Genomic DNA, 15,040 nt, shown 5'->3' on the forward strand with positions numbered 1-15,040 from the left:
CGATTGCCGCAGCTCGCTGCCGATCCGCCGCTACCCGCCATGCCGCGCAGCCCCCCCCCTCCCCGACCCCTTGCGCAGCCTGGCCAATCAGTGCCAGGCAGCGCTGAGGGGTGGATCGGAACACCCTCTGACGTCACGACGTCCATGACGTCATCCCGCTCCGTCGCCATGGCGACCGGGGAAGCCCAGCAGGAAATCCCGTTCTGAACGGGATTTCCTGCTTACTCTGATCGCCGAAGGCGATCGGAGTGGGTGGGGGGATGCCGCTGCGCTGCGGCTATCATGTAGCGAGCCCGGGGCTCGCTACATGATTTAAAAAATGTAAAAAAAATAGTGCTGCGCCCCCTCCCGGGCGATATAATTGTATCGCCCAGAGGGTTAAAGGGAACCTAAACTGAGAGGGATATGGATGTTTCCTTTTAAAAAATACCAGTTGCCTGGCAGTAGTGGTTGAATCACAGACCTAAAACAAGCATGCTAATCCAGTCTGACTTCAGTCAGAGCACCTGATCTGCAGGCTTGTTCAGGGGCTGTGGCTAAAAGTATTAGAGACACAGGATCAGCAGGAGAGTCAGGCAACTGGTATTATTTTAAAAGGAAAAATCCATATCCTTCTCAGTTTAGGTTCCCTTTTAAGGAGTATCGTAGGGGGCAAAGGGGAAAGAGAGTTGAACTTACCTTGAGCTTCTAATGGTCCCCCGCAGGTGATCTGTGCCCGCGCAGCCACTCACCAATGTTCCGGTCCCCGCCGCCGGTTCACTTTCGAAATTGCCACTGCACCTGCACAGCCTTCTCCTCGCTCCCGCTGACATCACCGCGCAGGGCCTGCGCAGTACGCTCCCGGGGTTGTCAGCAGGGGCAAAGACAAAGCCGCACAGGTGCAGACTAGTAATTCCGGAAGTGAGCAGGCGTCAGGGAGCGGAGCATCGGTGAGTGGCTGCGTGGGCACAGAATGTCTGCGGGGGACAATTAGAAGCTCCAGGTAAGTTCAACTCTTTTTCCCCTTTGCCCCCCACATTTGCCCATAGGCGTCGGCGGGTCGTTAGTGGTATAGCATGGAAACGGCCGCTCGATCGAGCGGCCTTTCCATGCTAGTTCACGGAGACTGTCTCCGTGAACAGCGTGCGAGCCGCCGATCGCGGCTCGCACGCATAATGTAAACATCCGGGAAAGAAATCCCCGCTGTTTACATCACACGGCGCTGCTGCGCAGCAGCGCCGTGACGTAGATCGGCGATCCCCGGGCTCTGATTGGCCGGGGATCGCCGGCATCCTGCGCCACTCACAGGTACAGGGAGAGGGAGGGAAAGCCGGGGAGGGCGGAAAGCGCTGCTTAGGGGGGCTTTGAAGAGCCCCCCCCCGGAAAGTGCAGGCAGCCGGCGGCGATCAGACCCCCCCAGCAGGACATCCCCCTAGTGGGGAAAAAAGGGGGGAAGTCTGATCGCCCTGGCTATTTCCTGATCGGTGCTGCGGGCTGGAGAGTCCACGCAGCACCGATCAGAAGAAAACCCCGTGGTCCTTAAGTGGTTACAAATAACACACACATAGATGCTGGTGATGATGTGAGGAAACCCCAAGATGGTGAGAGCTCTCTTTCCGATCCCAAGGGCACAGTGATTACTAATGTGGTTCAATTTTTCCACAAACACAGAGCATGTAGTATTTTTGCTGTGTCTGAGGTGTCTTTTTTTCTACAAACCGTCAGTAAAACACAATCATGCTGATCGCATGAAAATTGTCTTATAAGTTCCTGGAGATCTCAATTTAGGCCAGGCCTTTCACTCAATGTAATTTAAATGTTGCATAATTTCATCACTTTCAGTCACTCCACTGACATGTTAAAACGGGCGTCTGCACCCTTTTAATGGCATTCGTACATGTGAGTGGGTTTGCAGTTCAGCAAAATGGACATTTATAAAATGATCTTTTTTGCACTAATTAGTATAAAACATCTATTTTGCAGAAGGTGGTTAAACATTAAAGAGAACCCGAGGTGGCTTCCTAAGAATGAAATCCGCACACAGAGGCTGGGTCTGCCTATACTGCCCAGCCTCTGTTGCTATCTCAATCCCCCCTAAGTTCCCCCTGCGCTCTGCTATGCCCCATAAATCACAGCCGCGCTGTCGACACACAGCGGGCTGTGTTTACCTCTGTAAGTGTCACTCTCGCTGCTCCCCCCGCCTCCTGCATAGCTCCGGTCCCCGCCCGCCTCCCTTCCCTCCAATCAGCAGGGAGGGAAGGGACGCAGGTGGGAACCGGAGCTATGCAGGAGGCGGGGGAGCACACAGAGTGACACTACAGAGGTAAACACAGCCTGCTGCGACACGCTGCGTGTCGACAGCGCGGCTGAGATTTATGGGGGACAGCAGAGCGCAGGGGTAACTTAGGGGAGATTGAGATAGCAACAGAGGCTGGGCAGTATAGGCAGACCCAGCCTCTGTGTGCGTATTTCATTCTTAGGAAGCCACCTCAGGTTCTCTTTAAATTCCCGCAGAAGCTGTATTTGTTTGAATTTTGAAAGAAGATTTTAAAGAGAACCTGAGGTGGTGCAGGGCAGATGGGACACAAAGACATCAGGCATGTTCTCTGCCTCATGACATGCCTCTGTGTCCCCCACACCACCGTTCTCTGCCCTAACCCACCCACCCACCCAATCGGTGTGCTATAGCCCCCGATTATTTTGGAGGGTAAATAGAGGAGATGGATTCCCTGTTCAAAACACTCACTAAGGTCCTTCCTACATGCTTTCCAGGGCTGCTATTGGACAGCTCTCTCTCTCCCTGGCCATGCCCCCTGCCACTCCCCCGCCTCCCTGCACACTGGGAGAGAGAATAAATCTTTCATTCCAGCATCGTGACCCAGAGGTTACTAAAGTGAAAGTTGGCCAGTGCGGCCCACAGGAGCGATGGAGAGCGGACGCTACCTGATCTGCTCAGCCCCCCGGATCAGGTATTATAATTTTTATTTTATTTTATGAGCCCACCTGGGGCTCTCTTTAACAAAAAAGGTTAGATATTTACTTTAGTACAGGGAAGCCTTTGAATAGCCTTGAGGCTTCCTCCATCATACTTGACCACACCAATCCAGCGCTGGGACCCAATAAGCAAATCTAACTATGGTGTGTCGGATTTGTTCCTGTGAGTATGAGCAGGGCCACACTGCACCCGTGAGAGACCTGGTCACTCCCACGCTGTAGCACAGAGCCACTCGGGCACAGCTTTTTACAGGTGAGCTTGCATCACTCACCCATGGCCGGATTTATACTTTTTATGCCCCTAGGCCAACTTTCTTTTGGTTTCCCTTTCGTGTGCAGCAACCCCCTGCCATAGCTCCCAACAGTCCCTTTTTCGGAGGGACAGTCCCTCTTTGGGAACCCATTCCCTCTGTCCCTCTTTCTTCCTCATTGGGCCCTCTTTCAGGACTGATGTATAGATGTGTGTAAATAAATGTATTTTTCTACTGAAAATGTGTTTAATTGACTCTAAACGTTATTCCCATCCTTTAAACTAGCATATTTTTTATTTTTAATTATTAAAATGAAGGAAAACTACTGATAATGAAAGGGACCAGTGTGGTTTGAGTGATAAAACTACAGCTTTGGCTTTTAAATTCTTTGTGGTATGCATGATGAGGGGTGTGGTGGTGGCATGGTTAGAGGTGTGACAGGGGTGTGTCTTAAAGTGTCCCTTTTTCTTACCTCACACAGTTGGGAGCTATGACCTCCTAGTCCTTGTGCAGCCCCCTTTTCCATGTCTAACATTCACCTACAGCAGCTTCCTTCAGGCCTGTACAAGTCCCTTGGGCAGCAGCTCCCTATTTTCATGTGTTTCTTTTCATTTGCAGCATCTTCTTCCATATGCAGCAGTCCCTCTTCCATGTCCAGCCACCCCTTGGTCAACTGGTACCCAAGGCCTGGGCCTTGGTGGCCTTCCCAGAAATCCAGCCCTGCACCCACCATGGGCCCAAGGGGCACACATACACTTGGGGGTAAAGAAGGGACAGTGGTCTGACGGTGATCGGTAAATCAAACGCCATTACCATTGTGCACCTCATTGAACTCTTTTTACTGAGATTTTTGAGCACACTGAATAAATCTTTTTGATTGATTCAGCCAGAAATTGATCGAAATGATTGATCAGGTGGCCATGTTGTGGCATTGATCTCTGCCAGACTCAACCATTATGATCAAATCAGCCTGACATCGATGCCAGTGGCGTAGCTAAGGAGCTGTGGGCCCCAATGCAAGTTTTACAATGGGGCCCCCTAAGCACTCTATACATAGCAATTGATACGGCGCACCAAAACCTGCCAATGGCAACTACAGTGTCAGAGGTGCAAGAAGGGGATGGGAAATAGCTTGTTAATGATTACTACTATTCAAAGTATCCATAGAAGTGATTATTATGAGCACAGGACCAATAGAGAGCTAATACTGTAGTTTAGGGAGGGCCCTTCGGGGCCCCTCTGGCCCAAGGGCCCCGATGCGGTCGCAACCTCTGCAACCCCTATTGCTACGCCCCTGATCGATGCAGAAAATCAAGTAATGTATTGGGCACTCTTACACACATAAAGTACATGAACTTTCATCAGTATCATTAGTGCATACCCTTATAAATGGACACATACTGTACACTTACCCATGTGTTGTACTATCATTTTGCACCATGTCCAGCAATTTTTTTATAAACAAAAAGATACATCTGTAACGTGTAAACTTTCACTGCATATTTAGATAAAGCTTTCTATCACGATCAAAAATGGATTGAGCTGAAATGGGGCTCAAGGCAAGATAGCAGCTTTTGTCCACCACTGACAATCACCTAAGAATTTTTTTAATAAGAGTTGGTGGGTACTAGCATCCTCCAAACATATGTTTTAGTATACCTCCGGTGAGCTGGGCGCAGGGTGAGCCAAATGACGGCGGCGTTAAAGATACACTGAAGCGCAAAAAAAATTATGATATAATGAATTGGTTGTGTAGTACAGCTAAGAAATAAAACATTAGGAGCAGAGACATACGTCTAATATTGTTTCCAGTATAGGAAGAGTTAAGAAACTCCAGTTGTTATCTATGCAAAGAGCCACTGAGCTCCACAACTTTCAAAGTCGCAGAGAGATCTGTCTTCTGAAGCTTATTAGCTCAAGTGTCTGTCAATGTATTGTTTTTATTTCTGCAGAGGACTGTTCAAAAGTTCACTAGCCTGCTCTGTAAAATCATTTAGAATGCTGAGTAGTGTGTAAACTGCAAATATTAGAGAATGATGCAGTGTCTCTTTAAATACCCTCAAATTCCCACCTGCACCTGGCTTTTAAAAACCTTTGGCACTTTATTTGGCCTTGGGAAGTGGGTAGAGACCCACGAACCATTGACTGTGCTTATTAAAAATGAATTAGATATACTGTATGTACATATATATATATATTTTTTTTCTTTTTGCCATTATTGGGGTAAGCCATTTTAACTTCGTTTTATCCACTCCAGGGCACCTCCTACCCCCTCTGTGCTTGTTTATCTCCTTGTAAGGGCCAATTCTGGTCACCACCTGGCTGATGCCACTTGTCACGACCATCACCACCCTCTCTGGCTACCCACGTGGAGTCGTGTTTGTGCATCTCCATTTTTTATTTGTTGGTTGCTCCCTACGCAACCTCTCTTTGTGAGTATTCATTTTACCTCATTTTCATTTTTATACAGTTTGTAACATACTGCACCATTTGCGCTCCCGTCGTCCCTGTGTTTTCTTCTTAGGGTGCGTTGCTCACCCTTCCACACAGTTCTGATAGAAAGCTGCAGAAAGGGATCTGAAAGAAAGGAGCGCTGACTCTTCTCTAGATTAGAGACAACTAACGACGTGTTTCCTTGACTGCTGGTTTACTTTGCAAAGCTCTACAATCTTTTGCAAAATCTAAGCAAACCACATCCATTGCAACACAAGGGCTGAATTCTCAGCACACATCCTCCTGTGAGCCTGACTGAGAGCCGATGTTATGCAAGGAAAGCGAGTGATGTAGATATAGTTTTCTGCTTTTGTAGTTCATTAATGTGGCCACTTGCCAGTAGTGTACAGCAAAGTGCTGCATGCTAAGGTGACGAACCTAACTAATAAAGAGCTGCTGGACCTGATTCAGTTGTAAATATTAAAAACTAACACACATACAGTGTATATGGCCTTGTTCAATTAATTTTTTTCTTCCAAGTTTTCTCCTAGATGATATTTTCACACCTTATCAATAAAAAGCCTTTTAAGTCGCCAGCAAGCAAGAAAATACTCCGAATAATTTTGAGAGTACTTTTTTACGATGCTTTTTGGTACTTTTTTTCAAATGCAGAGTACAGAAAAGATGAAAAACAGAAGATGAAAAATGTTGTATATGTTACGGCCAGAACCTGAAGTTCGGCCACTTCGGGTTCTGGCCGGTCGAAACTAGAAGTGGCCGCCTCACTGTGGCCAATGTGAAAATGAATTGAATCCTGGCGGCTCCATTCCTCTCCCCTGGCTCTGGCTCCGCCCCCTCCAATTGGCTTTGGCAGCCGGAGACACACACAATGCAGCCAGAGTCGTTCGTTTCGGCAGAAAAGCAGAGCAGGAATGCTGCAGATATTGCTTCTACCAGCACCCGCTCTGCAGGAACGAGCGGCATGAATCCCTGCTTTCCTGCTGCGTCGAATGACTCTGGCTGCATTGTGTGTCCCTGGCTGCCAGAAGCCAATAGGAGAGGGGGGCAGGGGAGGAGCCAGAGACGGGGGAGAGGAAAGGAGCCGGCAGGATCCAAATCATTTTGTACATTGGCCGCAGCAAGACGGCCACTTCTTGTTTTGACTGGCCAGAACACGAAGTGGCCAGACTTCAGGTTCTGGCCATGACCTATACGCCAATCCAGAGCATCCCAAACATGCTCAATGGGTGACATGTCCGGTGAGTATGCTGGCCATGCAAGAACTGGGATGTTTTCAGCTTCCAGGAATTGTGTACAGATCCCCCAATATGGGGCTGTGCATTATCATGCTGCAACATGAGGTGATGGTTGTGGATGAATGGCACAACAATAGGCCTCAGGATCTCGTCACGGTATTTCTGTGTATTCAAAATTCCATCAGTAAAATGCACCTGTGTTCATTGTCCATAACGCACGCCTGCCCATACCATAACCCCACTGCCACCATGGGCCACTCGATCCACAACGTTGACGTCAGCAAACCGCTCACCCATATGACGCCATACACACTGTCTGCCATCTGCCCTGCACAGTGAAAACAGGGACTCATCTATGAACAGAACGCCTCCCCAATGTGCTAGATGCTATCGATTGTGAGCATTTGTCCACTTAAGTCGGTTACGACAAGGAACTGCAGTCAGACCCAGACCCCGATGAGGATGACGAGCATGCAGATGAGCTTCCCTGAGATGGTTTCTGACAGTTTGTGCAGAAATTCTTTGGTTATGCAAATCTACAGAAAAAAAGCATCATACTAAGAATGCCTCTAACATCTGTTAACTTGGATCAGCGCAAACCGTGGAAACCAGCTCAAATGGTCTGGATTTCACAAGTCCTTAACCACTTGGGGACCGCAGTGTTAACCCCCCTAAAGACCTGACTCTTTTTCTTGAAATTGGCCACTGCAGATTTAGCCAAGTTGCAGGGCCGTGTAACTCAGCACACAAGTCATTCCCCCCCCCCTTTTCTTCCCACCAACAGAGCTCTCTGTTGGTGGGGTCTGATCGCTTCCCCAATGTTTTTTGTTTGTTTTTTCTAAATATTTATTTCTATTATTTTTAAATAAAATTTTGCTTTTTTTAAATTTTTACTACCCTCCCTCCCTTCCTCCGCCAGCCAATCAGCATGATCGGCTGTCATAGACTTCAGCCTATAACAGCTGATCATCTTCAGGTCTCACAGGGGGACAGCCGTGTCACACAGCTGTCCCCAGTACAGCGCTGCTGCAGATAGCAGCGCTGTACAGCATAATAAGACAGCGGTTTCGCCGTCTAACAGTCTCCAAGCGGCGATCGCCGGCGGGAGACTGAAGACGGAGCTCCGCCTTCCAAGAAGGAAATGCGCACGCAGCCTGCGCATGATCTCCTGCTAGCCCCATAGACAGCCGTTCACGCCAATCAGCGTGGATCGGTCCTGGGGCTGCCGCACTGCTCATGCCAATTGACGTGGAGCAGTCGGCAAGTAGTTAAAGAGAATGAGAACCATCGCCTAAAAAAAGAACCCATCTACTTACCTAAGGAGAGGGAAGGCGCTGGGTCCTAATGAGCCTTTCCTCTCCTCTCCCGGTGCCCGAGGTGCTGTGCTGTCCCCGGGAGCAGTATTTGACTACATTGGTCAAATACTGATCCTTTCGCCAGCTAAGATGACTTTGGAAAGTCTTCGGGAGCCCAAGTACTCCCGAAGACGGGCCGCTCCAGACTGCACATGCGCGAGCGCTCTCTATCGTGCATTTGCGCGTGCGCAAAATGGAGCCGCCTGTCTTCGGGTGGACTTGGCTCCCGAAGACTTCCGAAGTCTTCGGAATCCGGGATTCGAACAAGAGATCCTGGGTTGCACCAAGGGCACCTTAGGTAAGAATGTGGCTTTTTTCTTTAAGTACACGGATCCCATTGACTTTAATGACAAGCTGCCTGCTGGGTGCCTAATTTGTAGAATTCTGTTTATTATTTCTTGCTTCTTCAGTTATCCTAGTAGCCATTTATCTGGTTTATTCATTTGTCTATGCCTTTCAGATTAGGTTCATCTAATTGCCATTTCAGTGTGATCAGAGATTGTAATAACTTTTATGTTCACTGTGAACCTAACCTAACATATCTGTCTAGAAGATCTTGAATTAAGGATTGTAGCCTTCAGGGGAAAATAATTGTATACAAGTGTCAGAACCGTCTATGTTTTTATCAGTGTCAGCTAGGAAATATTTGCTATAGGTCTTATGATATAATACAAATATAGTAGAAGGATTAAAAAAAAAGGATTAGGAAAACTGAGGTCAATTGTCCCCAGTGTGGTATTCAATAACAAACCCAAAATAATATTCAACAATATCCTTTTGGAGAGGAACAGTCTTGCGAATCACAGCTAGTTATTTTCTATATCTAAGAATGGAAGAGTAGATATGTAGCACTGCTACCTTGAGACAACTAGAGTCTAAAGGCCCATAACCACTTAGCGATTTTCGCAAACAATTATGCATGCCGAATGATTTTTTTTGTATGATATCGCGCAACATCATTTTCATGATGCATCCCACCCATGGCGATTATTTGTTTTTGAACAACAGTAGTGTTTGATTAAGTCATTGAGGAGCATTCCGATCCTCATTGACTTGCACCAGTTTTACCACGATCATGTAAGCAATTGGTTACATGTGTAGAGCTTTACAATACTATAGCCAAATGTCCACCTCTATAACCTAAGGCACAGGTGTTGAACTCCAGTCCTCAAGTGCCATATTCATGCCAGAGTTTAGGATGCACTGAAAAATGGAGACATGTGTTCTACTTGATGAACCACTCCTTTTCTGATTCAATCCCATTAATTAAATTGAGCTGTGCCAAAAATATGTGAGGACCTCGGCCCTTGATGACTGGAGTTTGTTATCCCTGACCGAAGCCTTGTTGCCTTCTGTAGCCGAACCCCCAGCTTTTATACTAACTACCTCCATGTTTGGCTATACTGTAGCCAAATGCTTATTGCCGAACCACTGCTGCTAAAGTCCAATGGCTTTGGCTTTACTATAACCATTATAGAAGAACTGTTGCTAGTTGGAGTCCCTGTGCCGCTAGCAGGAATTCGGATATACTATAGCTATCCCCTGACCCTCAGGTTACACACTCTGCACTACCATAGCCACAATCGTCTTGGCACCCAAATCACCAAGGGCGCCTCATGCCCAATTTACCTTACTCGTCACATGGATGATATCTTTGCAGTTTGCTAAGCATATGGCGTACGAGTGAAATCACCGCCACGAGACTTGGGCCCAGTATTCAGCCAATATATGGCTTACTCTGCTCCTGCACAAGTCCCGGCGGCGTTAATAACTATTCCCCCTCCAGGTCCACGTGGATGGTGGAGAATTATGTAATTTGGTTTCCAGCTATTGCTGGCGGCCGAATTACAGTGTATTAAAAGTCTTCTGATGGCGACAAAGTTACTCTCTGTGCGCTGCTATAGCCGTAATTCCTATTACGGTCTATGGTGGAGTCGGCCGCACTCTAATCGACGTGTTCAAGCATATGGGCTTATTCAAGCTGAAAGAATTAAAAAACACACACAAAGCAGGTGATTTTGACAATTGGCGATGAGCGCCTGACCTAGGCGCTACTTTAGCACTAATGTTATAGTGCGCAGGGGTAATTCGGGGTTCTGGTAATTGGCGGACCCCAAATCACATCTCCCTCTGAGTTTCTAAGACTTGGAGGAGGAATAGTATTTAAAGGGGTTCTTTCGCGAAAAAAGTAGGCAGTTAAAAAATGTGACAGATGACAGGTTTTGGGCCAGTCCATCTTTTTAAGGGGGATTCTCAGGGCTTTCTTTGTTTTCAACAGCATTTCCTGAACAACAGTTTAACTGCCAAAATAGCAAGATATCAGCCGGCCTCCCTAATCACTTGCACACTATTATGTCAGTTAAATTTTGCAACAGTTGTTCAGGAAATGCTGTTGAAAACAAAGAAAGCCCTGAGAATCCCCCTTAAAAAAATGGACTGGCCCAAAACCTGTCATCTATCACATTTTTTAACTGCCTACTTTTTTCGCGAAAGAACTCCTTTAACGCTATCATTCTTTGTATTTTTTCACTAATTATGTATCTTGTATATTGGTGTACACCATTGTCTGTATTATTATGTACCCCATGTTTGTTTCTTACTTTGTACAGCGCCACGGAATATGTTGGCGCTTTATAAATCAATAATAATAATAATAACGCTGCCAGAATTTGAGCAGTAGTAGGTTGAGCCGTCATTCACTTCACCCTGCGCCTAACTCACTGGCAGTGTACTAATACGTACACAAAAAAGTGTTGACTGGTGCTTTCACAGCAATAATGGGAAACATCACAGTATACCAACAGATTGCATAGCCCCTCTTGCAGATTTTTCTTTAATCTAATACATCTGTGTTTTGTTCATTTTAGAAAACCGTGCTTTTAAACACTTCTATATTCACAAGAAATCTTTTTATTGTTCTATTCACGCCAGTATTGTATCAGCAGTATGACATAAACTGTACGCTGAAGACAATGTAATCCCACAAGCTGCCGATCTGTTTTTCACTCTGCATGCCTGTTATAGCAACCAGATATGTGTCAGTTGCAATAGATTTCCTGTTAAAGTTCTCTGCGCAGCCCTAGTAGGAGCAGATGTAAGTAATTTCACACAATGCAGCCTCATGCAAATCCTGCGTCTTCTAGCAGTGGTAGCCCAGCACCCCTGGTAAACAAGATGTACACAACAGCTACCCAGAAGTATTCAGCCTGTCACCCTGCTGCCTGGATCCCCTCCTTGCTGCATTTAGGAAAGGGTACAAAATAAAAAAAAGGTGGGGGGGGGGGAGCTGTGGCTCATTTAAAAAAGACAAACCATGAGAGCGGGAGATCTGCTGAACAGAAAACATTCACAGACATCCCTAAGTATAGATGTGTGGAGGAAGAAAGGCACTAGGCATGACTAAGTAGATGAAATGTGAGGCTCAGTACACTCCCTTCCTGCTGCCTGTTGCCAAATATTTGTAATCTAGGCATGTTGTGGGGGAGCATCTGAGGCACAGCATAGACTACAGAAGAGAGCAGAGATAGGAATGCCCTAATGCCCTATTACGCCACATGGTCTGCAGACTGAGACTGAGTGTGTGATAGACAAGTACTGAGAGTTACAATGTATGAAGAGGAACAGTGGCCTGAAACATTAAGATTCTCTCACGACTGCATTGATGAGATCACACAGGCCCATTTTCTTCTTCTCAAAGCTGCCTGCATATTATTATTGTGTATATATTTAGCACTGATATCTTCCACAGCGCTTTACAGAGTATATACAGTGGGATGCAAAAGTTTGGGCAAACTTGTTCATTGTCATGATTTTCCTGTATAAATTGTTGGTTGTTACGATAAAAAATGTCAGTTAAATATATCATACAGGAGACACACACAGTGATATTTGAGAAGTGAAATTAAGTTTATTGGATTTACAGAAAGTGTGCAATAATTGTTTAAACAAAATTAGGCAGGTGCATAATTTGGGCACCACAAAAAATAAATGAAATCAATATTTAGTAGATCCTCCTTTTGCAGAAATTATAGCCTCTAAACGCTTCCTGTAGGTTCCAATGAGAGTCTGGATTCTGGTTGAAGGTATTTTGGACCATTCCTCTTTACAAAACCTCTCTAGTTCATTCAGGTTTGATGGCTTCCAAGCATAGACGGCTCTCTTTAACTCACACCACAGATTTTCAATTATATTCAGGTCTGGGGACTGAGATGGCCATTCCAGAACGTTGTACTTGTTCCTCTGCATGAATGCCTTAGTGGATTTTGAGCAGTGTTTAGGGTCGTTGTCTTGTTCAAAGATCCAGCCCCTTTGTCCCTTAACTTTGACAAGATTCCCAGTCCCTGCACTGGCCACACAGCCCCACAGCATGATGGAATCACCACCATATTTTAATCTAGGTAGGTGTTTTTATTGGAGTCCTGTGTTGTTTTTCCTCCTTGCATACGCCCTTGTTATGCCCAAATAACTCTTTAGTTTCATCAGTCCACAGCACCTTATTCCAAAATGAAGCTGGCTTGTCCAAATGTGCTTTAGCATACCTTAAATCAGGGGTCCCCAAACATTTTGGGTGGAGGGCCGGGTCAACTTACTTCAAACTGCTGGGGGGGCCAGAATATACATAAAATGATTTAGAAGTCTTTGCGGTCCAGATAGTGAAGCATACCCAGGTGACAACCTACAGTCCAGTTGGACAGCAGTGTCACCGATCTGATGTGGAATTTGACTGGAAACCAGTAAATGACTTTCTGGCTTCCATGTGGATGGGTGGTGTCAGCACTGCTATTCTATATGCGAACCACCAATATTTAAAGATGTACCTGACCCACCAATATTTAAAGATGTAGCTGACCGCATCTATAAGTAATACATTTTGTGTGTGGGATGCCGGTAAAAATGCCTTAGGGGGCCACATTCGGCCCACGGGCCTTAGCTTGAGGACCACTGCCTTAAGTGGCTCTTTTTGTGCTGTGGGCGGAGAAAAGGCTTCCTCTGCATCACTCTCGCATACAGCATCTCCTTGTGTAAAGTGTGCCAAATAGTTGTACAATGCACGGTGACGCCATCTGCAGCAAGATGATGTTGTAGGTCTTCTTTGGTGCTGGTCTGTGGGTTGACTCTGACTGTTCTCACCATTTGTCGGTTCTGTTTATACAAGTTTTTTCTTGGTCTGCCACTTCAGCCTTAACTTGAACTGAGCCTGTGGTCTTCCATTTCCACAATATGTTCCTAACTGGGGAAACAGACAGCTGAAATCTCTGAGATATCTTTCTGTATCCTTCCCCTAAACCATGATGGTGAACAATCTTTGTCTTCAGGTCATTTGAGGGTTGTTTTGAGACCCCCATGTTGCTACTCTTCAGAGTAAATGAAAAGAGGTGGGAAACTTACAATTGACCCGCCTAAAATACTCTTTCTCATATTTGGATTAATCTGTGTATGTAGGTCAAGCGTCACTGAGCTTACCAAGCCAATTTGAGTTCCAATAATTAGTTCTAAAGGTTTTGGAATCAATAAAATGACAACAGTGCCCAAATGTATGCACCTGCCTAATTTTATTTAAATAATTATTGCACACTTTCTGTAATTCCAATAAACTTCATTTTACTTCTCAAATACCACTATGTGTGTGTCTCCTATATGATATATTTTTTATTGTAACAACCAACAATTTATACGGGAAAATCGTGACAATTAACAAGGTTGCCCAAACGTTCGCATCCCACTGTAGTCATGTCACTAAGGGTACCCATAGATGACTTTTTTCGGCATCCATATTCCGCTTCAGCAGCAATTCACCCTGTTGAAGGCAGGGGAGTGTTACTGTTGGCATCTCTTTGGCTATTAATGGCTCTCCCTGTACCACCACCATGAAAAGCAGAATACATCATCTGTCTCAGCTTGGTATGAAAGTTCCTTCATTTTGGCCACCGTCTGTGATTGTGGTAGCATCTCCACACCATCACCACCATGTTTCCCTAGTGGACAGTGAAGGTTATGTACCTTTCCTGCCCGTGTTTCAAAGACCAGGTGTCTGTGGTCAGATGGTCTTTAGCCCCAACACTGTGTACCAGAGATTGGCTGACCTACCACTGCACATGCCGGTACACATCCCGGTCCCTTTCAATGTAGTGCTGCAATGCCTACAAATGGTTTACATGCCTAAGATTCAAAAAGCTGGTATGTTAAACCTAGCGGGCTAGCAGTTCTGACAAGACAGCAGTCATACGTTGGGCAAGGGGGTTACTTGGCGACATCATTTTTTTTCCTTAACATTTCAGTGATGGAACGTTGACTCTGTAGCGATGACCGTAAAGTGTGCAGGCTGGAAGGCAGCGTAGACAACTGAGAACGAGGGAGTAGCAGGAGAGGAGGCAGAAAGTGGAGCACAATGAGGCTGGCTTGCGCTTTGAGTGCTTTTTTCCTTAAAACTAATGGGATCCCATATGTAAAAAAAAAAGGAAGATACTCACCTAAGGAGATGGAAGGCTCGGTCCTAATGAGCCTTCCCTCTTCTCTCCTGGTGCCCCCGGTGGTGCTCTGGCTCCCCCATTCACATCCCCCGCCGAGGGGACTTCGGAAGTCTTCGAGAGCCGAGTCCTCCCGAACACAGGCGGCTCCATACTGCGCACGCGAGAGTGCGTCATAGTGGGCGCTCGCGCATGCGCAGTGTAGAGCAGCCTGTCTTCGGGAGCATTCAGCCTCCCGAAGCATTTCTGAAGCCTCCTTTCGGCCGGGAAACAGCGGTATTTGACCGAAACAGTTGAATATCGCT

Source organism: Hyperolius riggenbachi, chromosome 2 (assembly GCF_040937935.1).
Source record: "Hyperolius riggenbachi isolate aHypRig1 chromosome 2, aHypRig1.pri, whole genome shotgun sequence".
Taxonomy (NCBI): Eukaryota; Metazoa; Chordata; class Amphibia; order Anura; family Hyperoliidae; genus Hyperolius; species Hyperolius riggenbachi.